The following is a 20,560-nucleotide window of genomic DNA, read 5'->3' as shown; positions in this document are numbered from 1 at the left end:
TAGCCCCGTGCCCAGCACCTAAATATTTGTTGAATGGATGAGCGAATGGATATGGATTCAACGAGGTGATCTATCCACCAAGCAAGCTCACCCAGCCAGTGGCCCAACGGTCGTCCTGATGGCTCTTGGGGCCTCTCCAACACAAGACCTCTCTGCTTGGTTCCACGTTCTTCAGTTACTAGCCACTTTATGGTTTCCCAGCTGTTTTGACCCTCAAGACACTCCCATTCCTGGCAAAGGACCGTCTCCCGGGGAACCGAGGGCACTGATCAGCCTCTTGGGAGTTAACTGACTACCGGGTAGCTGGGGTCAGTACCCCTGCCCCGCCGTGCCCCCCCCCGTGGCCCGCACAAACCGACACACACGGGCGGTGGCGCCTGAAAAGCTACGGCTGGCACCAGCCTCACCCAAGAGCCACGTACCTCCACCCAGCTGTTGCACCCTCCTGGTCCCTGGCGCCGTCGCCCCGAAAGCCTCTCCAGCCACGGGTCAGGGACGGGGATGGGGACTCTAAGAGCACCCTGAGAGTTCTCAAGCAGCGTCTGTGTCTGCAGCCTGGCAAACCCAGTAGCTCGTCAGACTCTCGGATTTTTACCAAGCGCTCAGGTTGTAAACTCTCTCTCAGTACCGTTCTAGATGCGCATTTCTCTCTTTACGGTACCTCTTTGTTCATCTTTGCACCTCTGTATGTGAAAACCCACATTTGTCATCTTTCCCCCGAAGTGCGTGACTTTGCCCACGTTTCATCAAGTCGTTTTTTCTTTTTCCTTTTTGTCTTTTTTTTTTTTTAATTTTTTTTTTCAACGTTTATTTATTTTTGGGACAGAGAGAGACAGAGCATGAACGGGGGAGGGGCAGAGAGAGAGAGGGAGACACAGAATCGGAAACGGGCTCCAGGCTCTGAGCCATCAGCCCAGAGCCCGACGCGGGGCTCGAACTCACGGACCGCGACACCGTGACCTGACCGAAGTCGGACGCTCAATCGACTGCGCCACCCAGGCGCCCCTCCTTTTTGTCTTTAATGTTGATTATTATTATTATTTTTTTTTAATTTTGGAGAGAGACCGACCAGACAGAGACAGAGAGACAGCACGAGCGGGGGAGGGGCAGAGAGAGAGGGAGACAGGGCATTGGAAGCAGGCTCCAGGCGCCGAGCTGTCAGCACAGTGCGGGACGCGAACTCGGAACAAGCCTCGAGATCATGACCTGAGCTGAAGTTGGTGCTTAACCCACTGAACCGCCCAGGTGCCCAGGTGCCCCTCTTTTTTGTTTTTTGTTTTTTGTTTTTTTTTTTCTGATCCCATTCTGGCATCTCCTATATAATTTGGAGAAAAAACCCTGCCTGTGGTTTTGACTGGCAAATATTTATTCCCCTTTCCGTTTTTGTTGTTGTTGTTTTGTTTCTGGATTGTTGTTGTTGTTTTTTTTTTAAAGTAGACTCCATGCCCCACGTGGGGCTTGAACGTGAGGCCCTGAGATTGCGAGCGGCATGCTCTACACACCGAGCCCGCCAGGCGCCCCCTTTTAAAAACATTGTACAGACATGAGGGGTGCCTGGGTGGCTCAGTCGGTTAACCATCCGACTTCTGCTCTGGTCATGAACCCATGATCTCAAGGTCCCTGAGTTGGAACCCCGCCTGAGGCTCTGCGCTGACATCTCGGAGCCTGGAACCTACTTCAGATTCTGTGTCTCCCCGGGGCGCCTGGGTGGCTCAGTCGGTTAAGCCTCCGACTTCGGCTCAGGTCATGATCTCACACCTTGTGAGTGCCAGCCCCGCATCAGGCTCTGTGCTGACAGCTCAGAGCTCAGAGCCTGGAGCCTGCTTCGGTTTCTGTGTCTCCCTCTCTCTCTCTCTCTCAGCCCTTCCCCCGCTCACTCTCTCTCTCTCTCTCTCTCTCTCTCTCTCTCTCTCTCTCAAAAAATAAACATTAAAAAATTAAAAAAAAAAAAAAAGGATTCTGTGTCTCCCCCTCTCTCTGCCCCTCCCCCGCTCACTCTCTGTCTCTCTCAAAAATAAATAAACATTAAAACATTTTTTTAAACTGTACAGACATGAACGTTACATATTCACATTGACCAATGTTTTGTAAAAGTTGGACTACCAGAGTCTGAGTCCTAGGCGGCACTGGGTCCTCTGGAAAGAAGCTGCTGGGACTGAGTGAGGCGTGCAGGAGGTTGATTGGGGGTGCGGGGGCGGGGGGGGGGGGTGGAGGGTTAGTAAGATAGAGGGAGGAGGCAGGTGTGGGCAAGGAGGGCCTCAGAGCTCTGAGCAACCTGACAAAGGCTTGGCCAGTCAACGGGAGGCCTCTGGAAACAAAGATAGCCGGCTAGAGGAGCCCCGCATGTGAAAACCCAGTAGAAATGGCCAGTAGATATGGTCGGGCCCCAGTACCCCATGGAGCCCTGTACCACCCCCCCCCCTCCCCCACTGAGGGCCCCCGAGAGAAGCAGTGCCGGCCCCGTGTGCGACCTCCGCGGCCACCACTGTAGCCCCCGCTGTTCACATGCCGTCGTGCCAGGTCCGGGGTGGCCAAGAAAGGGCCGGCGGGGCCATTTCCTCTGTTGGCTGTCCAGTGGCTCTTATTCCTGCTCGGGCTCGACCCTGATACCCTACGTTCATCTTAGGACTGATGGACAGTCCGGGGCCCTGGTCTCTGACGGTCCCATGGTTACTAAGCATCCGTCTCTACAAAGGCCCAGCAGCATGCCAGGAGCTGCTTTTCAGAAGGCGGAGAGGTCTCTGGCGTTCGGGGCCTGCCTGGAGGAGGCCTGGCTCCAGAACCCGAAGGGAGGGGAGCCACCCCCCCCCCTTCCCCCGGCCCCCACCATGTGACCCTTCGCCCCCGTGGTGGTTTTGCCATAAACTTCCTTCACAGACCCGCCCGCGGCCGCCAACACGGTGGGGTCCGCCGGATGCTGTGGCCCCAACAGCAGGGCTGCCCCTCTGCACCTCGCAGGCCTTCAGAGCCCTTCTCTCTCTGCTCCGCACCCGCCTCCCAAGGTGAGGGTCTCCGACGTCCCGCGATGCGTGAGCCCAAGCAGGGTGTCTACGTGTGGAATGGGTTGCTTCCAGAACCCGCAGAGGCCCACCGGGCCCTGGGTTTCCTTCTCTTTCAGTAGGCGGCGGCGGCGGCGGGTGTATAAAGAGGAAGCAGTTTTTCGGGACTTTGGAGGGGATGTCCCACAACGGGAGTCCTTAAACGCTGTGCTGCCCTGTGTCTTTCACTGTAGGGGTTCCCTCCCTCTCTGACTGCGGGGCACCGGAGTGCCTGTATCTCTTGATGGCCTCTGGTGCGCCAGCCGCCCAGCTCATCCTGTCCCGTCGGTGTGATGCCACAGAGGGGATAGATCCGATACTGGGGTCTCTGGGATGAGCGGGTGGCCCAGGCCCCTTGGCCCCTCGGAGACTCGGGGGCACAGAAGGGGTGACGTTGCCCCAGGGTGGGGGGGCAGATGTCAGCCTATAACTAAGTAACTGTGCTTTTCTCCCCACCCCCCACCCCCGCAACCCGCCGGCCCACTGTCTATCCTTTGCCCGTTTTCTGTTGCCTGTTCAACTGTAGGGTGTCCATTCCCAGGAACTCAGAAACGGACGCCTGGCATCAGTTAGCCCAGGGTGTGCTTTGCTGGCAACGGGGTGTGCCCAACCCATGAGAAGAAATCCTCTGCGGGGGTTTTAGAAATTTCAGTTCAGGAGACGATCCCGGATCCCACCGTGATTGGTTGCTCCGCTTTCTCTGTCGGGGACTGTAAGGTTTCTCGGGGGTAGGGAGGCCCGTCTGCCTCTTTCATACCTAGGCATCTGTCTCTCGGTCTTAGCACATAGCAGTCATTCAAGACATGTTGCCTGAACGCATAAACCCCAATTGGTAACACTCGCCCGTTGGTTCCCCCTGCCTTCTATCAGCACCCCAGGAGCCTAACTTAATACTCCAACCATCCAGTCCCAAACGTGCTCAAACTTGCTAGCACTTGGGGAGAAGGAAAAGAAATGAGTGGGAAAGGGGAGGTCCGGAGTCTCATGAGGCTAAGGAGGCATGGAGAGATGACATCTTGCTATTTCTGTCGGGACCCGAGGGGACCCATAAAAGGGCACATAACGACACAGGGCAACAGACTAGGAACACGAGAAGAAATTACGTGGTCGGTGTTCTAGATTTGGGTGTCTCTTCTTTCTTTCCTTCTTTCTGTGTCAGCCTATGAGAGGAAAAGAAGTCTCTTTTTAAGTAGAGAGTGTCACATATTTTTCCTCACGTAGGACACACTTTTGTAGAAGGAGGTGTATGGATTGGGTGGAGGGATACTGTTGTTGGCTAGATTCATTTTTGTTTATTGTTATTATTCACTTTAAAACATTTTACGTTTATTTATTTCGAGAGAGCGCGACCGAACAGGGGAGGGGGAGAGCGAGAGAATCCCAAGCAAGATCCGCCCTGTCAGAGCAGGGCCTCACGTGGGGCTCAAACTCACCAACGTGGTGAGATCATGACCTGAGCCGAAACCAAACGTCGGACGCCTAACCGACGGAGCCATCCAGGCACCCCTAGATTCCTTTTTTTTTTTTTTTTTTTAAATAATCATGGGTCCCCCTCAGCGCTAGCAGAGATTTTAATCCAGATCTGCCCTAAAACAATATAGGAGTATAAAAAAGACCCGATGATTACAGGTGGACAGAAACTGCAGGGAAACCCTGGAAATGTCCGCCAACACAAAGGTATTTTTTTAATCAAGAGTGTACGTTGTGGGGGCGCCTGGGCGGCTCAGTCGGTGAAGTGCCTGACTAGGGCTCACTCAGGACATGATCATCTATCTCATGGTTCCTGAGTTCCGGCCCCGCATCAGGCTTTCCGCTGTGAGCACAGAGCCTGTTTTGGATCTTCTGTTCCCCTCTTCTCTCTCTGCCCCTCCCCTGCTTGTGCTCTCTGCCTCTCTCCAAACAAACACAATTTAAAAACCTTAAAAAAAAAAAAAAAAAAAAAAAGGTGTGTACATCGTGGGTGCTCCACAAATGTATTTCCCGTGAATGGAAAACCTGGGAGAGACACGTGAGTGAGCAGGAACTCTCCGTTTCCACTGTGGGCACGAGCCACAGCCACTTGTAAATGTAAGGCCTTTCTCTAGTTGTGGCAGCGGACTGTCAAGAAGCCTGAAGGGGAAGCATCTCCCTGACAAGACAGAAAGTGGGTACTTTATACCAGGCGTTGGGCGACTACAGCCGGTACCCCTATTTGGCCCGGTCCGCTCTTGTAAGGTGCACGTTAACAACGGATCGTACATTTTTAAAGGGTTGTAAAAGAAAGAATATGTCACAGAGACCTTTGGGGGCCCGTGGAGCCTCAACTTTCTACGATGTGGCTGGCCCTTTAGAGAGAAAGCATGCCCCCGCCCCCCCTCTCCTACCACCAACGGTGAGGTTAAGAAAACATTTCACCTTTGTGCAGAAGGCAAAAGGGAGCACGGTTGAGAAGGTATGTCACTTTGTAGGTATGGACCTCCTACGATGATAACCTTCCGCTTAAAAAATGACCACCGATGGGGCGCCTGGGTGGCGCAGTCGGTTAAGCGTCCGACTTCAGCCAGGTCACGATCTCCCAGTCCGTGAGTTCGAGCCCCGCGTCAGGCTCTGGGCTGATGGCTCAGAGCCTGGAGCCTGTTTCCCATTCTGTGTCTCCCTCTCTCTCTGCCCCTCCCCCGTTCATGCTCTGTCTCTCTCTGTCCCAAAAATAAATAAACGTTGAAAAAAAAATTAAAAAAAAAAAAATGACCACCGACTTGGGGCGCCTGGGTGGCTCAGTCTGGTTGGGCCTCCGACTTCGGCTCTCAGATCATGATCTCGCAGTTCGTGGGTTCAGGCCCGTGTCAGGGCGGGGGGGGGGGGGTCTCTCTCTCTCTCTCTCTCTGCCCCTCTTCCGCTCACACTCTGTCTCTTTGAAAAACAAGTAAACACTAAAATTAAGACAAAACAAACAAACCACCTGCTTACAGTATTCACTTACATGCCATAGACCCCACTCAGGAGCACGACCAGGAGACGGAAGCAGTACCCGTCCAATCTGGGAGCAAGGATTTGGAAACTTAGGCCCTCACAGCAGGTGTCGTTGCGAACTAACTCTTAGTTGCTGCTGCCCAGAAGACGCAGCTGAGAACAACAGCTTCGGAAAAAGCAAGGCTCCGCGCTGTCTTACAGGCGCCCGTCGTCGTGCCCGCCAGCCCCTAGGAGTAGAAAAGGAACTGCCAACGCCAGGCGTATCCCCCAACACCCACACGAGCAGGACCCGCAACACGTTTATTTATTTATTTTTCTTTTATAAAATTTTTTTTTTTTCAACGTTTATTTATTTTTGGGACAGAGAGAGACAGAGCATGAACAGGGGAGGGGCAGAGAGAGAGGGAGACACAGAATCGGAAACAGGCTCCAGGCTCCGAGCCATCAGCCCAGAGCCTGACGCGGGGCTCGAACTCACGGACCGCAAGATCGTGACCTGGCTGAAGTCGGACGCTTAACCGACTGCGCCACCCAGGCGCCCCCCCGCAACACGTTTATAACCGCACGCTGATCTTGAGCACCACAAGTACTACCTCCCCCCCCAGGGAGGAGGACACCGTTCCTGGAAGTACTGCAATACCAGGTCGATGCGTGGAGTGGACGGAGCAAGCTCCTATTCCATCTCCCGGCTCCAAAAACCCATTTAATACATTGTCCTCGGGTAGAGGACCTATCAGATATTAAACTGATAAGAACAGATACTACACTTGATCTTAGCCAAAAGGCCGAGAAGCGATACCGCCTCCAGGTGGTCTCCCCGCCACCGCCCTGCCGTCATCCACATTGCACTCACGGTGAGCCAGGTCAGCCTCCTTCGAGGTCTCACTTCCCTCGCTTCTCGGACTTTGGTATGGGAGCCACACTAGGCAGCAGGCTCTTGTGCAGATTTTTAAATCTCTGCCTTTTAAAAGAGAAATTGTGTTCTCTGTCGTTGCTTCGTCGCGCTCACCCAGAGGCCATTTCTCATTTGAATGCCCCGCCCCTTCCGCGCGGCGAGGTGTAACCGCGCCCACCATTTCCCAGTTCTCTTGAAGGGCTTTGTGGGCTGGAGCAGAACCTAGGTTGAGGCCAAGCTCTCAGTTGGTTTAAAGCTTTTGCCTGCGTAAAGGCAGGACCAAGGGGGAGGTGGGGATGGGGGTCTGGGAACTGGGGAGTGTGTGGAAGGGGGCTGGAGCAGAGTGGTCCGAGTTTGAAGAACGTCGTCCCGTCCCGTCATCACTGTAGGACCCTACGGGGCTTGCTGTCTTCAGGGTGCTGGGAACCGAGAAGCGCCCGGCTGAGGTCTCCTGGAAAGGGCTCCAGAGAGAAGTTGGGACCCGAGACTGGGCCCTAACAGGGCTGCTACCCTGCCTTGGTCAGCAGGGCTCTTGGGCAAAAACTACTTGACCCGACCCCAGTCGAGCCTCAGTGTCCCGGGTCGAGAGGGGGAAACCTTCGTGCCTTCCTAAATGGGGTCGAGGGAGCACGAAACGTAGCTAATGAGGTGACCTCAATTTAAGCCATCTAGAATATGGGTCCTGGGTCCCACGAGGTACCAGCGAAGGGGCCATCGATTGTGACACTGAAACAACGGAGCGGCAGTACACAATACAATAGGACACACTGGTTGTTTGGGTCCGACTTGTGCCCAGTGCTTTCTTTTCGGGTCAAACTTGCAAAGTTTACCTACAGATGGAACAGTTGAGACAGAGAGGTTAAGCAATTTGTCCAAGACCACACAGCTTAGTTGGTGGAAGAGGCTGGGTAAGGTCTAGGAAGCCAAGAGCCCAGGGCCTGGAAAGAGCACGGGGGAAAAAAAAAAAAGCAAGAAAAAGAAAGAAAGAAAGAAAGAAAGAAAGAAAGAAAGAAAGAAAGAAAGAAAGAAAGAAAGAGAAAAGTTATTCTTGTGTGCCCAGCCCAGGAGGAGACTAAGCGTTGCTGAGCCTGACACACAGGTAGGTGTGCGGGGGCGGACAGGACGGAAGCCGTCTAAACCCAGTTTGCCTAGTGTGACCTAGCGTGGACCTTGTCCTCCTCGCTTCACCCTCCGCCTTCAATAAACCATTTGCCCATTGTCCTGTAAACTAAGAGATGATGAGATGAGAAATCATTAGACAGAATTATTAGGAATAACGACACGTGGGGTGCCTGGGTGGCTCAGTCGGTTAAGCGCCCCACTTTGGCTTTGGTCCTGATCTTCAAGGTCGGTGAGTTGGATGGAGCCCCTCATCCGGCTCTGCGCCAACAGCACGGAACCTGCTTCGGATCCTCGGTCTCCCTCTCTCTCCGCCCCTCCCTCGATCGTGCGCTCATGCGCGCGCTCGCCTCTCTCTCTCTCTCTCTCTCTCTCTCTCTCTCTCTCTCTCTCTCAATAAACAAACAAAGAAACAAACATTTTTTTAAAAAGAGGGAATAACAAGACATGTTTGGTACGTAGCATATCCGTGAGAACCAAGCACAGGGAAACACCTCAGGCCATTCACTTCTCTGTAGCTCCTCATCTGGAAAGCAAGAGTACTAACAGCAGGCATATAATCTTAATCTTCCCTCCTCCACTCAGGGCCCCTGTTCTCCCTTACCTGTTTTTTGTTTGTTTGTTTGTTGTTTGTTTTTGTTCTTTATTCCATAGTCCACAGTTATATTTCCTGTGCTTAGGACAGTACCTGGCATACACTGGACACTTCGTATATTTGGTCGAATAAATGAATGAATGAATATTATATAATGTGATCTCTACATACGGAAGGTGACCGGCAGACCTCCTGGCTTGTGGTAATTATGACCCTCACTGCGTTCTCCCAACTTTCTGCTCGCTTCCACGTTTATCTGGTCATCTTGTGCCTGCGTGCTCGCTTGCTTATTTATTTATTTATTTATTTATTTATTTATTTATTTATTTATTTATTTAAAGTAGGCTCCATGCCCAACATGGGGTCTGACTCACGACCCTGAGATCATCGAGAGTCCCATGCTCTTCTGACGGAGCCAGCCAGGCGCCCCACCGGGCTCCCTCCGTCACGGGCATCTTGATCTGTGCAGTGAGGTGCCTGGGATGGCAGACATGCGTGTTCTGTCATCGCAAAGGAGTATTTCCCATTGCAAATTAATGGTTTCTCATTCCGGTTCACGCACCGGCTTCTTGTGAGTTTGGTCAAGTTACTGAGTGTCTCTATTCTTTGCCCGTTGTCCTTTAAATTGTTCATCATTTTGCATTTCCACCTGGAGCACAGAGCACACTTCTTCCTATCCGTCCTAGTATAGGAATTGGGAGTATAAGTCTGACGTTACTTTTTCTGGATGGCTACCCAGCCGTCCCGGCATCCTATACGGAATAATAGCCCACGGACCGTCGGGTTCAGACGCCACCCTGATCATGTAAAAAAAAAAAAAAAGTCCTCATACGTATTTAGATATATTTCCGGATTTTTCTTCTCTCTCTCTCTCGTTTTAAAAAGATTTTAGTTTTAAGTAATCTCTACGCCCAACGTGGGGCTCGAACTCACAACAACTCCAAGATCAGGAATCACATGCTCTACCCACTGGCCCACCAGGCACCCCTGGATTTTTCTATTAAAAATTCTTCTGATAACCTGTTTTTACCATTTTTGATGCAGGCGCGCCTGGACGGCTCAGCTGGTTCAGCAACCATCGGCTCCTGATTTCGGCTCAGGTCACCATCTCACAGTTTGTGAGTTCGAGCCCCTCAATGGGCAGTGCGGAGACTACTTGGGATTCTCTCTCTCTCTCTCTCTCTCTCTCTGTCTCTCTGACTCAAAACACAAACATATGCATAAATAAGCAAACTTAAAATTTTTGATTCCACTGATTCTCCAGTATCACACCTACTCCGTGACCGGCACCTGTGGGCCCTGGGTCGGCAAGGGGCATCTGCCAAGCTCTTCCAGTCCTCTTCTGCTGCCATTCAGCCACCATCACACCCCCACAGAGCCTTGGGGATGCCCACGCACAGCAGGAGGGTGCCTGCCCCCCTCCCGCCCGCTGCCAAGGACACCAACTCCAACTCCAGGCGCTCCTGAGCGTTCCCCCCTCAGGCTTGGCAGGGCTGTTGGGTCCCTGCCAGCCCAGGAGGACAGCGTCCTCAAGGCCAATCCCCACCGCGTCTGTGTTTTTTTACCTGGCCCTGCGGCAGCCCTGCCTTCATCTCCACGTCTACCCTGTCCTCTTGCTCCTGAGCCGAAATCGGACACTCAACCGACTGAGCCACGCAGGCGCCCCTCCAGCGGGTTCTTTTTTGTCCCCTCAGCTCAGCTTTCACAACTAGTTGAAGAGACCCGGTCGGAGAGACATGCCATTTTGTTTTGTCTGACTTCCCCTCCCCTCCCCTCCGCTCTCAATTCTTCTCCCCTCTCCTTTTTCTCCAGTTACACACAAAAGCTTTTGCTTCTGTGACTCCCATCAGAACCCGGTCCGTCTGTCTGACTTGGCAGTGGGCAAGGGAGATTGTTTTTTCTAGCAACGGCTGGCCACGTTAGGGTCACATATACCCTGTTTTAAAAATGACTCCGGGGGCGCCTGGGTGGCGCAGTCGGTTAAGCGTCCGACTTCAGCCAGGTCACGATCTCACGGTCCGGGAGTTCGAGCCCCGCGTCGGGCTCTGGGCTGATGGCTCGGAGCCTGGAGCCTGTTTCCGATTCTGTGTCTCCCTCTCTCTCTGCCCCTCCCCCGTTCATGCTCTGTCTCTCTCTGTCCCGAAAATAAATAAACGTTGAAAAAAAATTAAAAAAAAAAAAAAATGACTCCGGGGGCGTCTGGGTGGCTCGGTCAGGTGAGCGTCCGACTCCTGATTTCAGCTTCAGATCGTGATGTCACGGTTCATGGGTTTGAACCCCATGGCGGTCTTTGCGCTGACAGCGCACAGCCTGCTCGGACTTCTTTCTCTCTTCTTTCTCTGCCCCTCCCCCCCCCCCATTCTCTCTCTCTCTCTCTCTCTCTCTCTCTCTCTCTCTCTCTCTCTCACGCGCACACACACACACACACACACACACAAATAAGTAAATAAACTTAAAAAAAAAATAAATACAAAAGACCCGAGGTGGGACATTTTACCGCAGTCTCGCTGCTCAAAGCGAGGTCTCCAGATCAGCAGCATTAGGGTCCCGTGAGCATGCTGGAAACGCAGGACCACGGGCTTCTTTTTTTTTTTTTAATTTTTTTTCAACGTTTATTTATTTTTGGGACAGAGAGAGACAGAGCATGAACGGGGGAGGGGCAGAGAGAGAGGGAGACACAGAATCGGAAACAGGCTCCAGGCTCTGAGCCATCAGCCCAGAGCCCGACGGGGGGCTCGAACTCCCGGACTGGACTGTGAGATCGTGACCTGGCTGAAGTCGGACGCTTAACCGACTGCGCCACCCAGGCGCCTCCCTGGACCACGGGCTTCTTAACAAGACTCTCCTGGCGTGTGTGTGTGTGCGTGTGTGTGTGTGCGCGCGCGCGCGCGCGCGTGTATGGGACCGTATGAGAAGTGCTCAGCGACGGCACTTGATGACTGAGGGAGAGAGACCGGCAGAAGCAGCAGGTATATTCCTCAGGATCTCCACTCTCACTACCGATACATGCAAACCAATTTCTCTCCACCCCTTCTCTCACCCTGACCTTCTGAGTCCCTGAGGAGAGTCTGCAAACGGTTTCTAGAACCTTCTGCTGCCGAGACAGAGAAAAGGAGCCCATGACACACGAGCTAACTTTTTGGTGTTTCTTTTGTTTGAATTGTAAGTGACCGGAAGGCTCCAGGAACTGTGGATGGGATAATAAAAAAGCACAGAAGATACTGAAGGTCATTAATTAGATTCACTTTCATGTTCCTTGAGAGACAGGAGCCAAGAGGTGTGGGACTGTTCACGCTGCATTTCTTTGACGGGGCCGGGCGGTGTTACCCCAAGCCAGCCTGAAAACCCTGGATAGTTACACGTGATCAAGGCAGTTGCAAGGGCCAGCAGAGTACCTGCACCCCCACCCCCCAACCTCCCGCCCCGACTGCGTTCGGGATCCCGGGGCTAGAAAGAATATCAGGGTTTGTGTGCTGGACAGCAAGTTTCATGCCCAGCTAGACTGGATCCATAAAACTAGTTAGACTCCCCCAAGAACCGGGCTTCAAAACTTGCCTGCCATCCTTGGGCACCCACCTTGGGCACCCACCGTGGGCCGGGTCCGCAAATCCCCACATTGTCCTTTTGGTCTTCCAACAATCCCAAAGAGAAGGTGTTACTTATCGTATTTTACATCCAAAGAGATCCAGGCTGCCCAGGCCCCACCTCCCAACATCCTCAGCTGTCTTGCTCTGCTTCCTCCCACAGAATTAAGGGGACCCTTCCTCTTGGCTGGTTGGTTTCGCGTCTTTGCGATTGACGGGTCCTCTCGTTCCCATCCACTTTCTGAGGAAAGTGGAAAGTGGATCAATCAGCGTTCACGATCCCCACGTAACAGATGAGAAAAGCACACTTTCAGAAAGAGATTTCAAGCTAACCGGACTTGAGAGACAGACTCAGATGTGTGGGGGGCGGATTCAAGGAGCCGGACACCTGGCTGCTGAGGGCAGAACGTTGGGTGCCTGGCCAGGTGTTTAAGATCCAAAGTGGGTTGCCAGGCAGCCGGCTCCTTTACCTGCACTGCACCGCCTCTAGGGCTGAGTCATCATCTCAGCCGATGAACCGATTTTCTTTTTCTCTTTGGGGGCAGCAGGGGGAAGCAGGGAGCAGCTAAGGGACAGACCCCCCCCCCCCACACACACACCCACACCCTGCCGCCCCCTGTGCGTCAGGACCTCCCAGCACCTTGGGAGTCATCCATCCTGTGCTTAACTTTGGTGACAAGAAAACCAAGGTCCTGAGACCGGAAGGCTCAAGGTCATCCAGGTGTCAGACACAAGAGGGTGTGTAAGCCCAGGCTTCCTGTTGAGACCCCCTCAGAGGGTAACACTCCATGATGGGGACCGATTTCATCCATCCCTTGTATTTTGACAAGTACAATTTCTTTCTCTCTTTCTTTCTTTCTTGCTTGCTTGCTTTCTTTCTTTCTTTCTTTCTTTCTTTCCCTTAAGTTTATTTATTTCGAGAGGGAGGGAGGGAGGGAGGGAGGGAGGGAGGGAGGGAGAGAGAGAAAGTGTGGGAGGGCGGGGGGGGGGAGCGGGGGGGGGGGGGAGAGAATCCCAAGCAGACTCCGTGCTGTCAGCACAGAGCCCCACGCCAGGGCTCGATCCCACAAACCGTGAGATGCTGACCTGAGCTGCACTCAAGAGCCCGGCACCTAAACAACTGAACCACCCAGGCGCCCCGGCAGGTCCAAGGTTTTGATAAGTCTAAGATCACAAAACAGAACTGGGTAAAAATTTCCACAACTAATGGAAAAACTGGACTCAAGTAGAATAAATATTAATTACATGAGACTGAATGAGTTGAGGAGGAGGATCATTTTTATGACTTCATTGCTTGTTCTTTAATGTTTTGTGTTTCCAGATTTTTTTTGAAACCTTTTTTATCTTTTCTCTTAAGCTATCGACAATTTGGCAAATTATACCTTTGTAAACAAAGATGAAACATTTACTTTTTCTCCCTACATGATCCCTCCAGAATTCGGAAAGTTTTCAGCATTCTTCTTTCTTTTCTCTTCTAATTTTTAAAATATTTATTTATTTGTTTATTTTGAGAGAGAGAGAGAGAGAGAGAACGTGAGTCGGGGAGGGGCAGAGAAAGAGGAGAATGAGAAACCCAGGCAGGCTCCGCGCTGTCAGCCCAGAGCCCGAGGTGGGGCTCAAACTCACCAACCGAGGGTTCATGACCTAGCCGAGACCAGGAGTTGGATGCTTAACTGACTGAGCCACCCAGGCGCCCCTAGATTCATTCAGTTGTTATAATCATGAGTCCTCTTGAGCGCTGGCAGAGATTTTAATCCTGATCTGCCCTAAAACATAAAAAGTCCTGGTGATGACAGGTGGAGGGAAACTGCAGGAACCACGCGTTTAAGGAAGAAACCCTGGAAACGTCCGCCAACACAAAGGTATTTAAGGAAGAGTGTACAGTGTGCGTGCTCAACAAACGTACTTAATTAACATGGATGGAAAACCCGGGAGACACAAGGGAGCAGGAACTCTCCGTTTCCACTTTGGTCACGAGCCACAGCCACTTGTAAATGTATAGGCCTGTCTCTAGTTGTGGCAGCGGACTGTCAAGAAGCCTGAAGGGAGGCATCTCCATGACAAGAGACAAAGGTGTTTTATTATCAGGGGTTGGCAGACTACAGCCCGCACCCACATTTGGCCCGGTCCACTCTTGGAAGGTGTGCGTCAACAACGGACACTTTTAAGGGGTTGTAAAAGAAAGAGATGTCACAGACCTTCCGGGGCCGTGAAGCCTCGGCTTTTCACTACGTGGCGACGTCCGTCCCGTACCACGAACGATGATGAGGTTACGAAAACGTCTTACCGGGGCAGAAGGTAAAAAGCGCGGTTCAGGAGATACACCACGTGGGGGTATGGGCTTCCCGCGATGGACCTCGCAGCAGCCTTCCATCGAAGAAAGAACTACCGTTTAAAGACGTCAGCTGTTAAGTTTCCACACGCCCCACACAGAAGCACGAAAAACAAAGAGTAGCAGAGATAGGCCCACGTGTAAATCTTGTCATGGGAGTGAACACCCCTCCCCCGTACCGCGTGGAACCAAGAAGCAACGACCAAGTATACATGCGCGTCTTCTCCCAAGCTACTTACCACGCGTGGCAAGAAGGTTCCCACAAAGCGTAAAACACCGCAGACTACGGACAAAGAGCTCAAAGCTTTCCAGGAAAAAACACAACGCAAGCAAGTACTTACAGCAATATTGTGAAAAAGACACAGAACCTGACTTTAAGTACCATAGATGTTGTCCCCCGAGCGGGGGTGCACCGTTCCTGGAAGTACTGCAATACCAGGTCGATGCGCGGAGTGGACGGAGCAAGCTCCTATTCCATCTCCCAGCTCCAAAAATCCATTTAATATATTGTCCTCGGATAGAGGACGTATCAGATATTAAACTGATAAGAACAGATACTACACTTGATCTTAGCCAAAAGGCCGAGAAGCGATACCCGCCATGCCCACCTCCCCGCCACCGCCCTGCCGCCATCCACATTGCACTCACGGTGAGCCAGGTCACCCTCCTTCGAGGTCTCCCTTCCCTCGCTTCTCGGACTTTGGTATGGGAGCCACACTAGGCAGTAGGCTCCTGTGCAGATTTTTAAATCCTCTACCTTTTAAAAGAGAAACTGTGTTCCTGTCGACGCTTCGTCGCGCTCACCCAAACGCCGTTCCTAATTTGAATTCCCCGCCTTTTCCCGCCCGCAGAGGCGTGGCTAAAGCGGGCCCACTGGACCCCGGGATCGCTTCCGCGCGCCGAGAGTCGAAGCCGCGCCGGGCGGTCGGTCTCCGCTTTTGTACATAACGGAGACTAAAGACGGGACCAGAGAGGATCGGGGGTGCCGTCAAGAGGGGCCTGTGGAAGGGACCTCTTGGCGGAGGGTCTTCTTGAGGAAAGGCAAAGTCGCAAGACCCTTTCCCTAGAAACTCCGAGACCTTACCGTATTAAATTGGTCGCACGCCGGCGCAAAGACGACCTTGGTATCTGTCGGTCGAGCAGCTCCTTCTGAGTCAGGGGAGCGGCAGGTCTGCGGGACGGGCTTCCCGGAGCCGGTGGTAGCCTCCCTGCAAGGCGGAAGGCAGGTGGTAGAAAGTGTAGGGCAGGGAGGAGGCCTGCCACATCTCGGGAGGCGGGGCTGGGCCGCTGGAGGGATTCCCCCTCCCCCCCATCCCTCCCAGCTCCAGCCCTTGCGTCTATTCCTGCTTCTTTCTGTGAATGAATCCTATCAATAGCTTTTTTAGCCCCTGGCTACTGGACAGTGCTCAGCACACATGTGGCACCAGAGAAATATTTGTTGAAAAAAAGAAATTTCGGGCGCCTGGGTGGCCCGGTGGGTTAAGGGTCCGACTCTTGACTTTGGCTCAGGTCGTGACCTCACGATTTGTGAGATGGAGCCCTGCATCGGGTTCTTCGCTGACAGCACAGAGCCTGCTTGGGATTCTCTCTCTCTCTCCTCTCTCTCTCTCTCTCTCTCTCTCTCTCTCTCTCTCTCCCCCCCTCTCTCTCTCAAAATAAATAAATAAACTTAAATAGAAACTAAGAAAAAAAAGAAATTTGGTGAATGAATGAATAAAGTGCACATGAAACGATACATAATGGGCTTCGCTTGCACCTGACCTGACGACATAGGACTCTTTGCGCCTCCTACTCCCGGATCTGTGTTCAGATATGCGTGTATCAGACCATCCTTTTTTTTTTTTTTAATTTTTTTTTAACGTTTATTTATTTTTGAGAGACAGAGAATGAACAGGGGACGGGCAGAGGGAGACGGGGAGACGGAGACGCAGAATCTGAAGCAGGCTCCTGACTGTGAGAGTCAGCACAGAGCCCGAGGCGGGGCTTGAACCCGGGAACCGCGAGTTCAGGACCTGAGCCCAAGTTGGACACTCAAGCGACTGAGCCATCCGGGGGCCCCTGTATCAGACAGACCATCTTATACTCGCTCATTGGGTTTTGCTGAGAGGGGGGTTGCCATCATCTGAACGCCCCAAGCAATTGTTCATCTCTCTTTGGCTTTCCTGTTCTGCCTGGTATTCTGGCCATCCGGGCAAGGGTCTCAGTCCCCGTCTGCAGCTGGATGCACCCCCCAGGGCAGGAGCGGGGTCTGTCCGGTCTCTGCTTCCAGCACCTGCCCAGGTGTGTCACATCACGTTACAGGAGATTAAGGACAAATCAGTTAACAATGAATATTGGTGCAATCTCTGTCAAAATAACACCAGCATTCTTCAATAGAGCTAGAAGAAACAATCCCAAAGTTTGTATGGAACCAGAAAAGACCCCAAGTAGCCTATGCAATCTTGAAAAAGAAAACTGAAGCTGAGGCATCACACTCCCAGACTTCAAGATGTATTGCAAAGCTGTAATCATCTGGACAGTATGGTACTCTTGCAAAAACAGACACTGAGATCAATGGCACGGAATAGAGAACCCAGAAATGGATCCGCAAACATATGGCCAACTAATCTTTGACAAAGCAGGAAAGAGTATCCAATGGAATAAAGACAGTCTCTTCAGCAGACAGTGCTGGGAAGACTGGACAGCAACATGCAGAAAAAATGGACTTGGACCACTTTCTTTTTTTTTTTTTTTAATTTTTTTTTTCAACGTTTATTTATTTTTGGGACAGAGAGAGACAGAGCATGAACGGGGGAGGGGCAGAGAGAGAGGGAGACACAGAATCAGAAACAGGCTCCAGGCTCTGAGCCATCAGCCCAGAGCCCGACGCGGGGCTCGAACTCCTGGACCGCGAGATCGTGACCTGGCTGAAGTCGGACGCTTAACCGACTGCGCCACCCAGGCGCCCCATTGGACCACTTTCTTATACCACACACAAAAATAAACTCGAAATGGACGAAACACCTTAATGTCAGATAGAAAACCATCAGAATCTTAGAGGAGAAAAAGGCAAAAACCTCTTTGACTTCGGCTGTAGCACTTCTTACTCAACAGGTCTCTGGAGGCAAGGGAAACAAAAGCAAAATCAACTACTGGGACCTTCTGTACTGCAAAGGAAACAATCAGCAAAACTGAAAGCAACTGATTGAATGGGAGAAGATATGTCCAAATGACATATCAGATAAAGGGTTCGTCTCCAAAATCTATAAAGAACTTATCAAACTCCACACCCAAAAACAAATAATCCAGTGAAGATACGGGCAAAAGACATGAATAGACACTTCTCCAAAGAAGACATCCAGATGGCCAATCGACACGTGAAAAAATGCTCAACAACATTCATCGTCAGGGAAATACAAATCAAAACCACCGTGAGTTACCACCTCACACCTGTCAGAATGGCTAACGTTAATAACTCAGACGACGATACATATTGGCGAGGATGTGGAGAAAGAGTATCTCTTTCGCACTGCTACTGGGAACGCAAACTGGTGCAGCCACTCTGGAAAACAGAATGGAGTTTCCTCAAAGATATTAACGATAGAAATACCCTATGACCCAACAGTTGCACTACTAGGTATTTACCCAAGGGATGCAGGTGTGTTGTTTCGAAGGGGCACGTGCACCCCAATGTTTATAGCAACGCGATCGACAACAGCCAAAGTATGGAAAGAGCCCAGATGTCCATCAATGGATGATGGATAAAGAAGATGTGGTATATATATATATATATATATATATATGTATATATATATATGACACATATATGATATATATGTGTATGTATACGTACATATATACATATATATGTATATATATATATATACATATATATATATATATATGTATATATATATATACAATAGAGTATTACTCGGCAATTAAAAAGAATGAAATCTTGTCATTTGCAAGTATGTGGATAGAACTAGAGGGTATTATGCTAAGCAAAATTAGTCTGTCAAGGAAAGACAAATATCGTATGACTTCACTCATATGAGGACTTTAAGATACAAACCACATGAGCATAAGGGAAGGGAAGCAAAAATAATATAAAAACAGGGTGGGGGACAAAGCATAAGAGACTCATAAATATGGAGAACAAACAGAGGGTTACTGGAGGGGTTGTGGGGGGGGATGGGCTAATGTGTAAGGGGCATTAAGGAATCTACTCGTGAAATCATTTTGCAGTACATGCTACTAACTTGGATGTAAGTTAAACAATGCATAATTAAATTTAATTAAATTAAAATTAATTTAATTAAAAATAAAATAAAATAAATACATGCAACCCAGACCACAGAAAAAGTACTTTTTTTCTAAAATATAAAGAGCTCCTGCAAATAATTATAACAGACAAACCATATAGTTTTAAAAAAAAGGGCAAAGGCCAGGTGCAGACAATCCACAGAAAACAAAAAGTGGTTCTTTGGGGGTTTTTTTGTTTGTTTGTTTTTTGTTTTTTTTAGTTTATTTATTTTGACAGAGTGAGAGCACATGAGCAGGATCAGTGGGGGAGGGGCAAAGAGAGGGAGAGGGAGAGAATCCCAAGCAGCCTCTGCACTGTCAGTGTGGAGCCTGATTAGGGGCTTGGAACTAAGAAACTGTGAGATCACGACCTGAGCTGAAATCAAGAGTCAGACGCTTAACCAACTGAGTTTCCCAGGTGCCCCTTAATATATTTTATTTTAAGTAATCTCTATACCCAAGAGGGGCTTGAACTTTAGACCCCAAGTACCCCTGTCTATATTGGCTTAAATCCTGTTAATTGTTTTTGAGGTTTTATCTATCTGTAAATTAGACTTGATCCTGAATTCCTCTAGTTTCCTCAAATATCTGGCTATGACTCACCAAATTTACATTTCCAATTTCCTCCTGCCCTTCTGATTTGGAATCGCTAAGAACAAAGACTGTTTTGAGTCTCCTTGGATGGGAGTATATAGCAGGTCTTTGTCACAACCCAGATGGCAGCCAAATATCAGGGACTTAAAACCTGAATCTCTGTCTCACAGCTGAAGAAGGTTACATCTGAGATCTGGTCCTGTACAAAAGTTGGAGATCTCCAAATCAAATTAGGAAGAGAAGTAGCTGACATCAAGGTAGACTACTTTCTTCCAAGATGCTAGATCAACACTTCATACTTTAACTAAACATGAATCTCTTCTTCCCTCTCTTTGCTTTACTCTGGCACTGGCCTGGGAAGATAACACCATCATCCATTATCTCCCAGGCCACTGCTAAGACGAATAACCTCTGGAATTTACAACAACTTTTCATTTCAGGCTAGGAGAAAACCTAACTGACCCCTTGCTTGGATTAGCAAATGAAACAATCTCTGTGAATGAACCCATTAACAGTACCACCTTCATGGAAATGGTTTGTGCCCAATAAGGTGTTTTGTTTTGTTTTGTTTTGTTTTGTTTTGTTTTGTTTTGTTTTGTTTTGTTTTCCTGCAGTGGTTATCATTCTCCTTGGGTGTATGAATGCCTAGATGCTTGGCACATAGCTGGGCCATGCCTCTTAGGTTTTCTATCTGTGTCCCTAACTTTTTACAAACAAGCTAAGACACCTGTTTGGTCAACTCCTCTGAATTTACATTGTCAAGTTAGAAAGGACCTATCTGGAGGCTTTCACGATTCAGGATTCACTTCCTCTGGCAGGTCCCTACTTGCCTGGTCAGGAGTAATGAGCGCCAATGAGGCTATGACAAAGTATCTCTCTTTAGCTCTCAAAAAATACTGCAGAATCCATTGCAAAAGCAATAGCTGCCCGACAAATATCCGGAATCTCTAGTCAAACTTGTTCTTGATAATAAAACTGATTGTCTTTTAGCTAAGCATGGAGGTATCTTTGCTGTGGCCAACACCACCTGCTGTGCCTGGATTAACATTTCTGGGGAAGTTGAAATTCAGTTACAAAAGAGATCACTGAGCAACCTACTTCATTTAAAAAGGTGACCCCCTTGGGGCACCTGGGTGGCGCAGTCGGTTAAGCGTCTGACTTCAGCCAGGT

At 50.4% G+C, this 20,560-nt stretch overlaps 2 non-coding genes across 2 annotated transcripts; both read right to left on the bottom strand.

The window, feature by feature from the left end:
- Positions 1-6,593: 6,593 nt before the first annotated feature.
- Positions 6,594-6,784, bottom strand: LOC124522259 (U2 spliceosomal RNA). Its single transcript, XR_006964724.1, has one exon. It is a non-coding gene; the product is annotated as a U2 spliceosomal RNA (small nuclear RNA).
- An 8,130-nt stretch (positions 6,785-14,914) lies between these two features.
- Positions 14,915-15,105, bottom strand: LOC124522266 (U2 spliceosomal RNA). Its single transcript, XR_006964728.1, has one exon. It is a non-coding gene; the product is annotated as a U2 spliceosomal RNA (small nuclear RNA).
- Between the last annotated feature and the right edge of the window lie 5,455 nt (positions 15,106-20,560).

The sequence above is a fragment of the Lynx rufus genome, unplaced genomic scaffold (genome assembly GCF_022079265.1).
Source record: "Lynx rufus isolate CCGP_SWC_20201006 ecotype Redwood Valley unplaced genomic scaffold, mLynRuf1.p SCAF_34, whole genome shotgun sequence".
NCBI lineage: Eukaryota > Metazoa > Chordata > Mammalia > Carnivora > Felidae > Lynx > Lynx rufus.
This window is presented reverse-complemented; position numbering and strand designations above follow the sequence as displayed.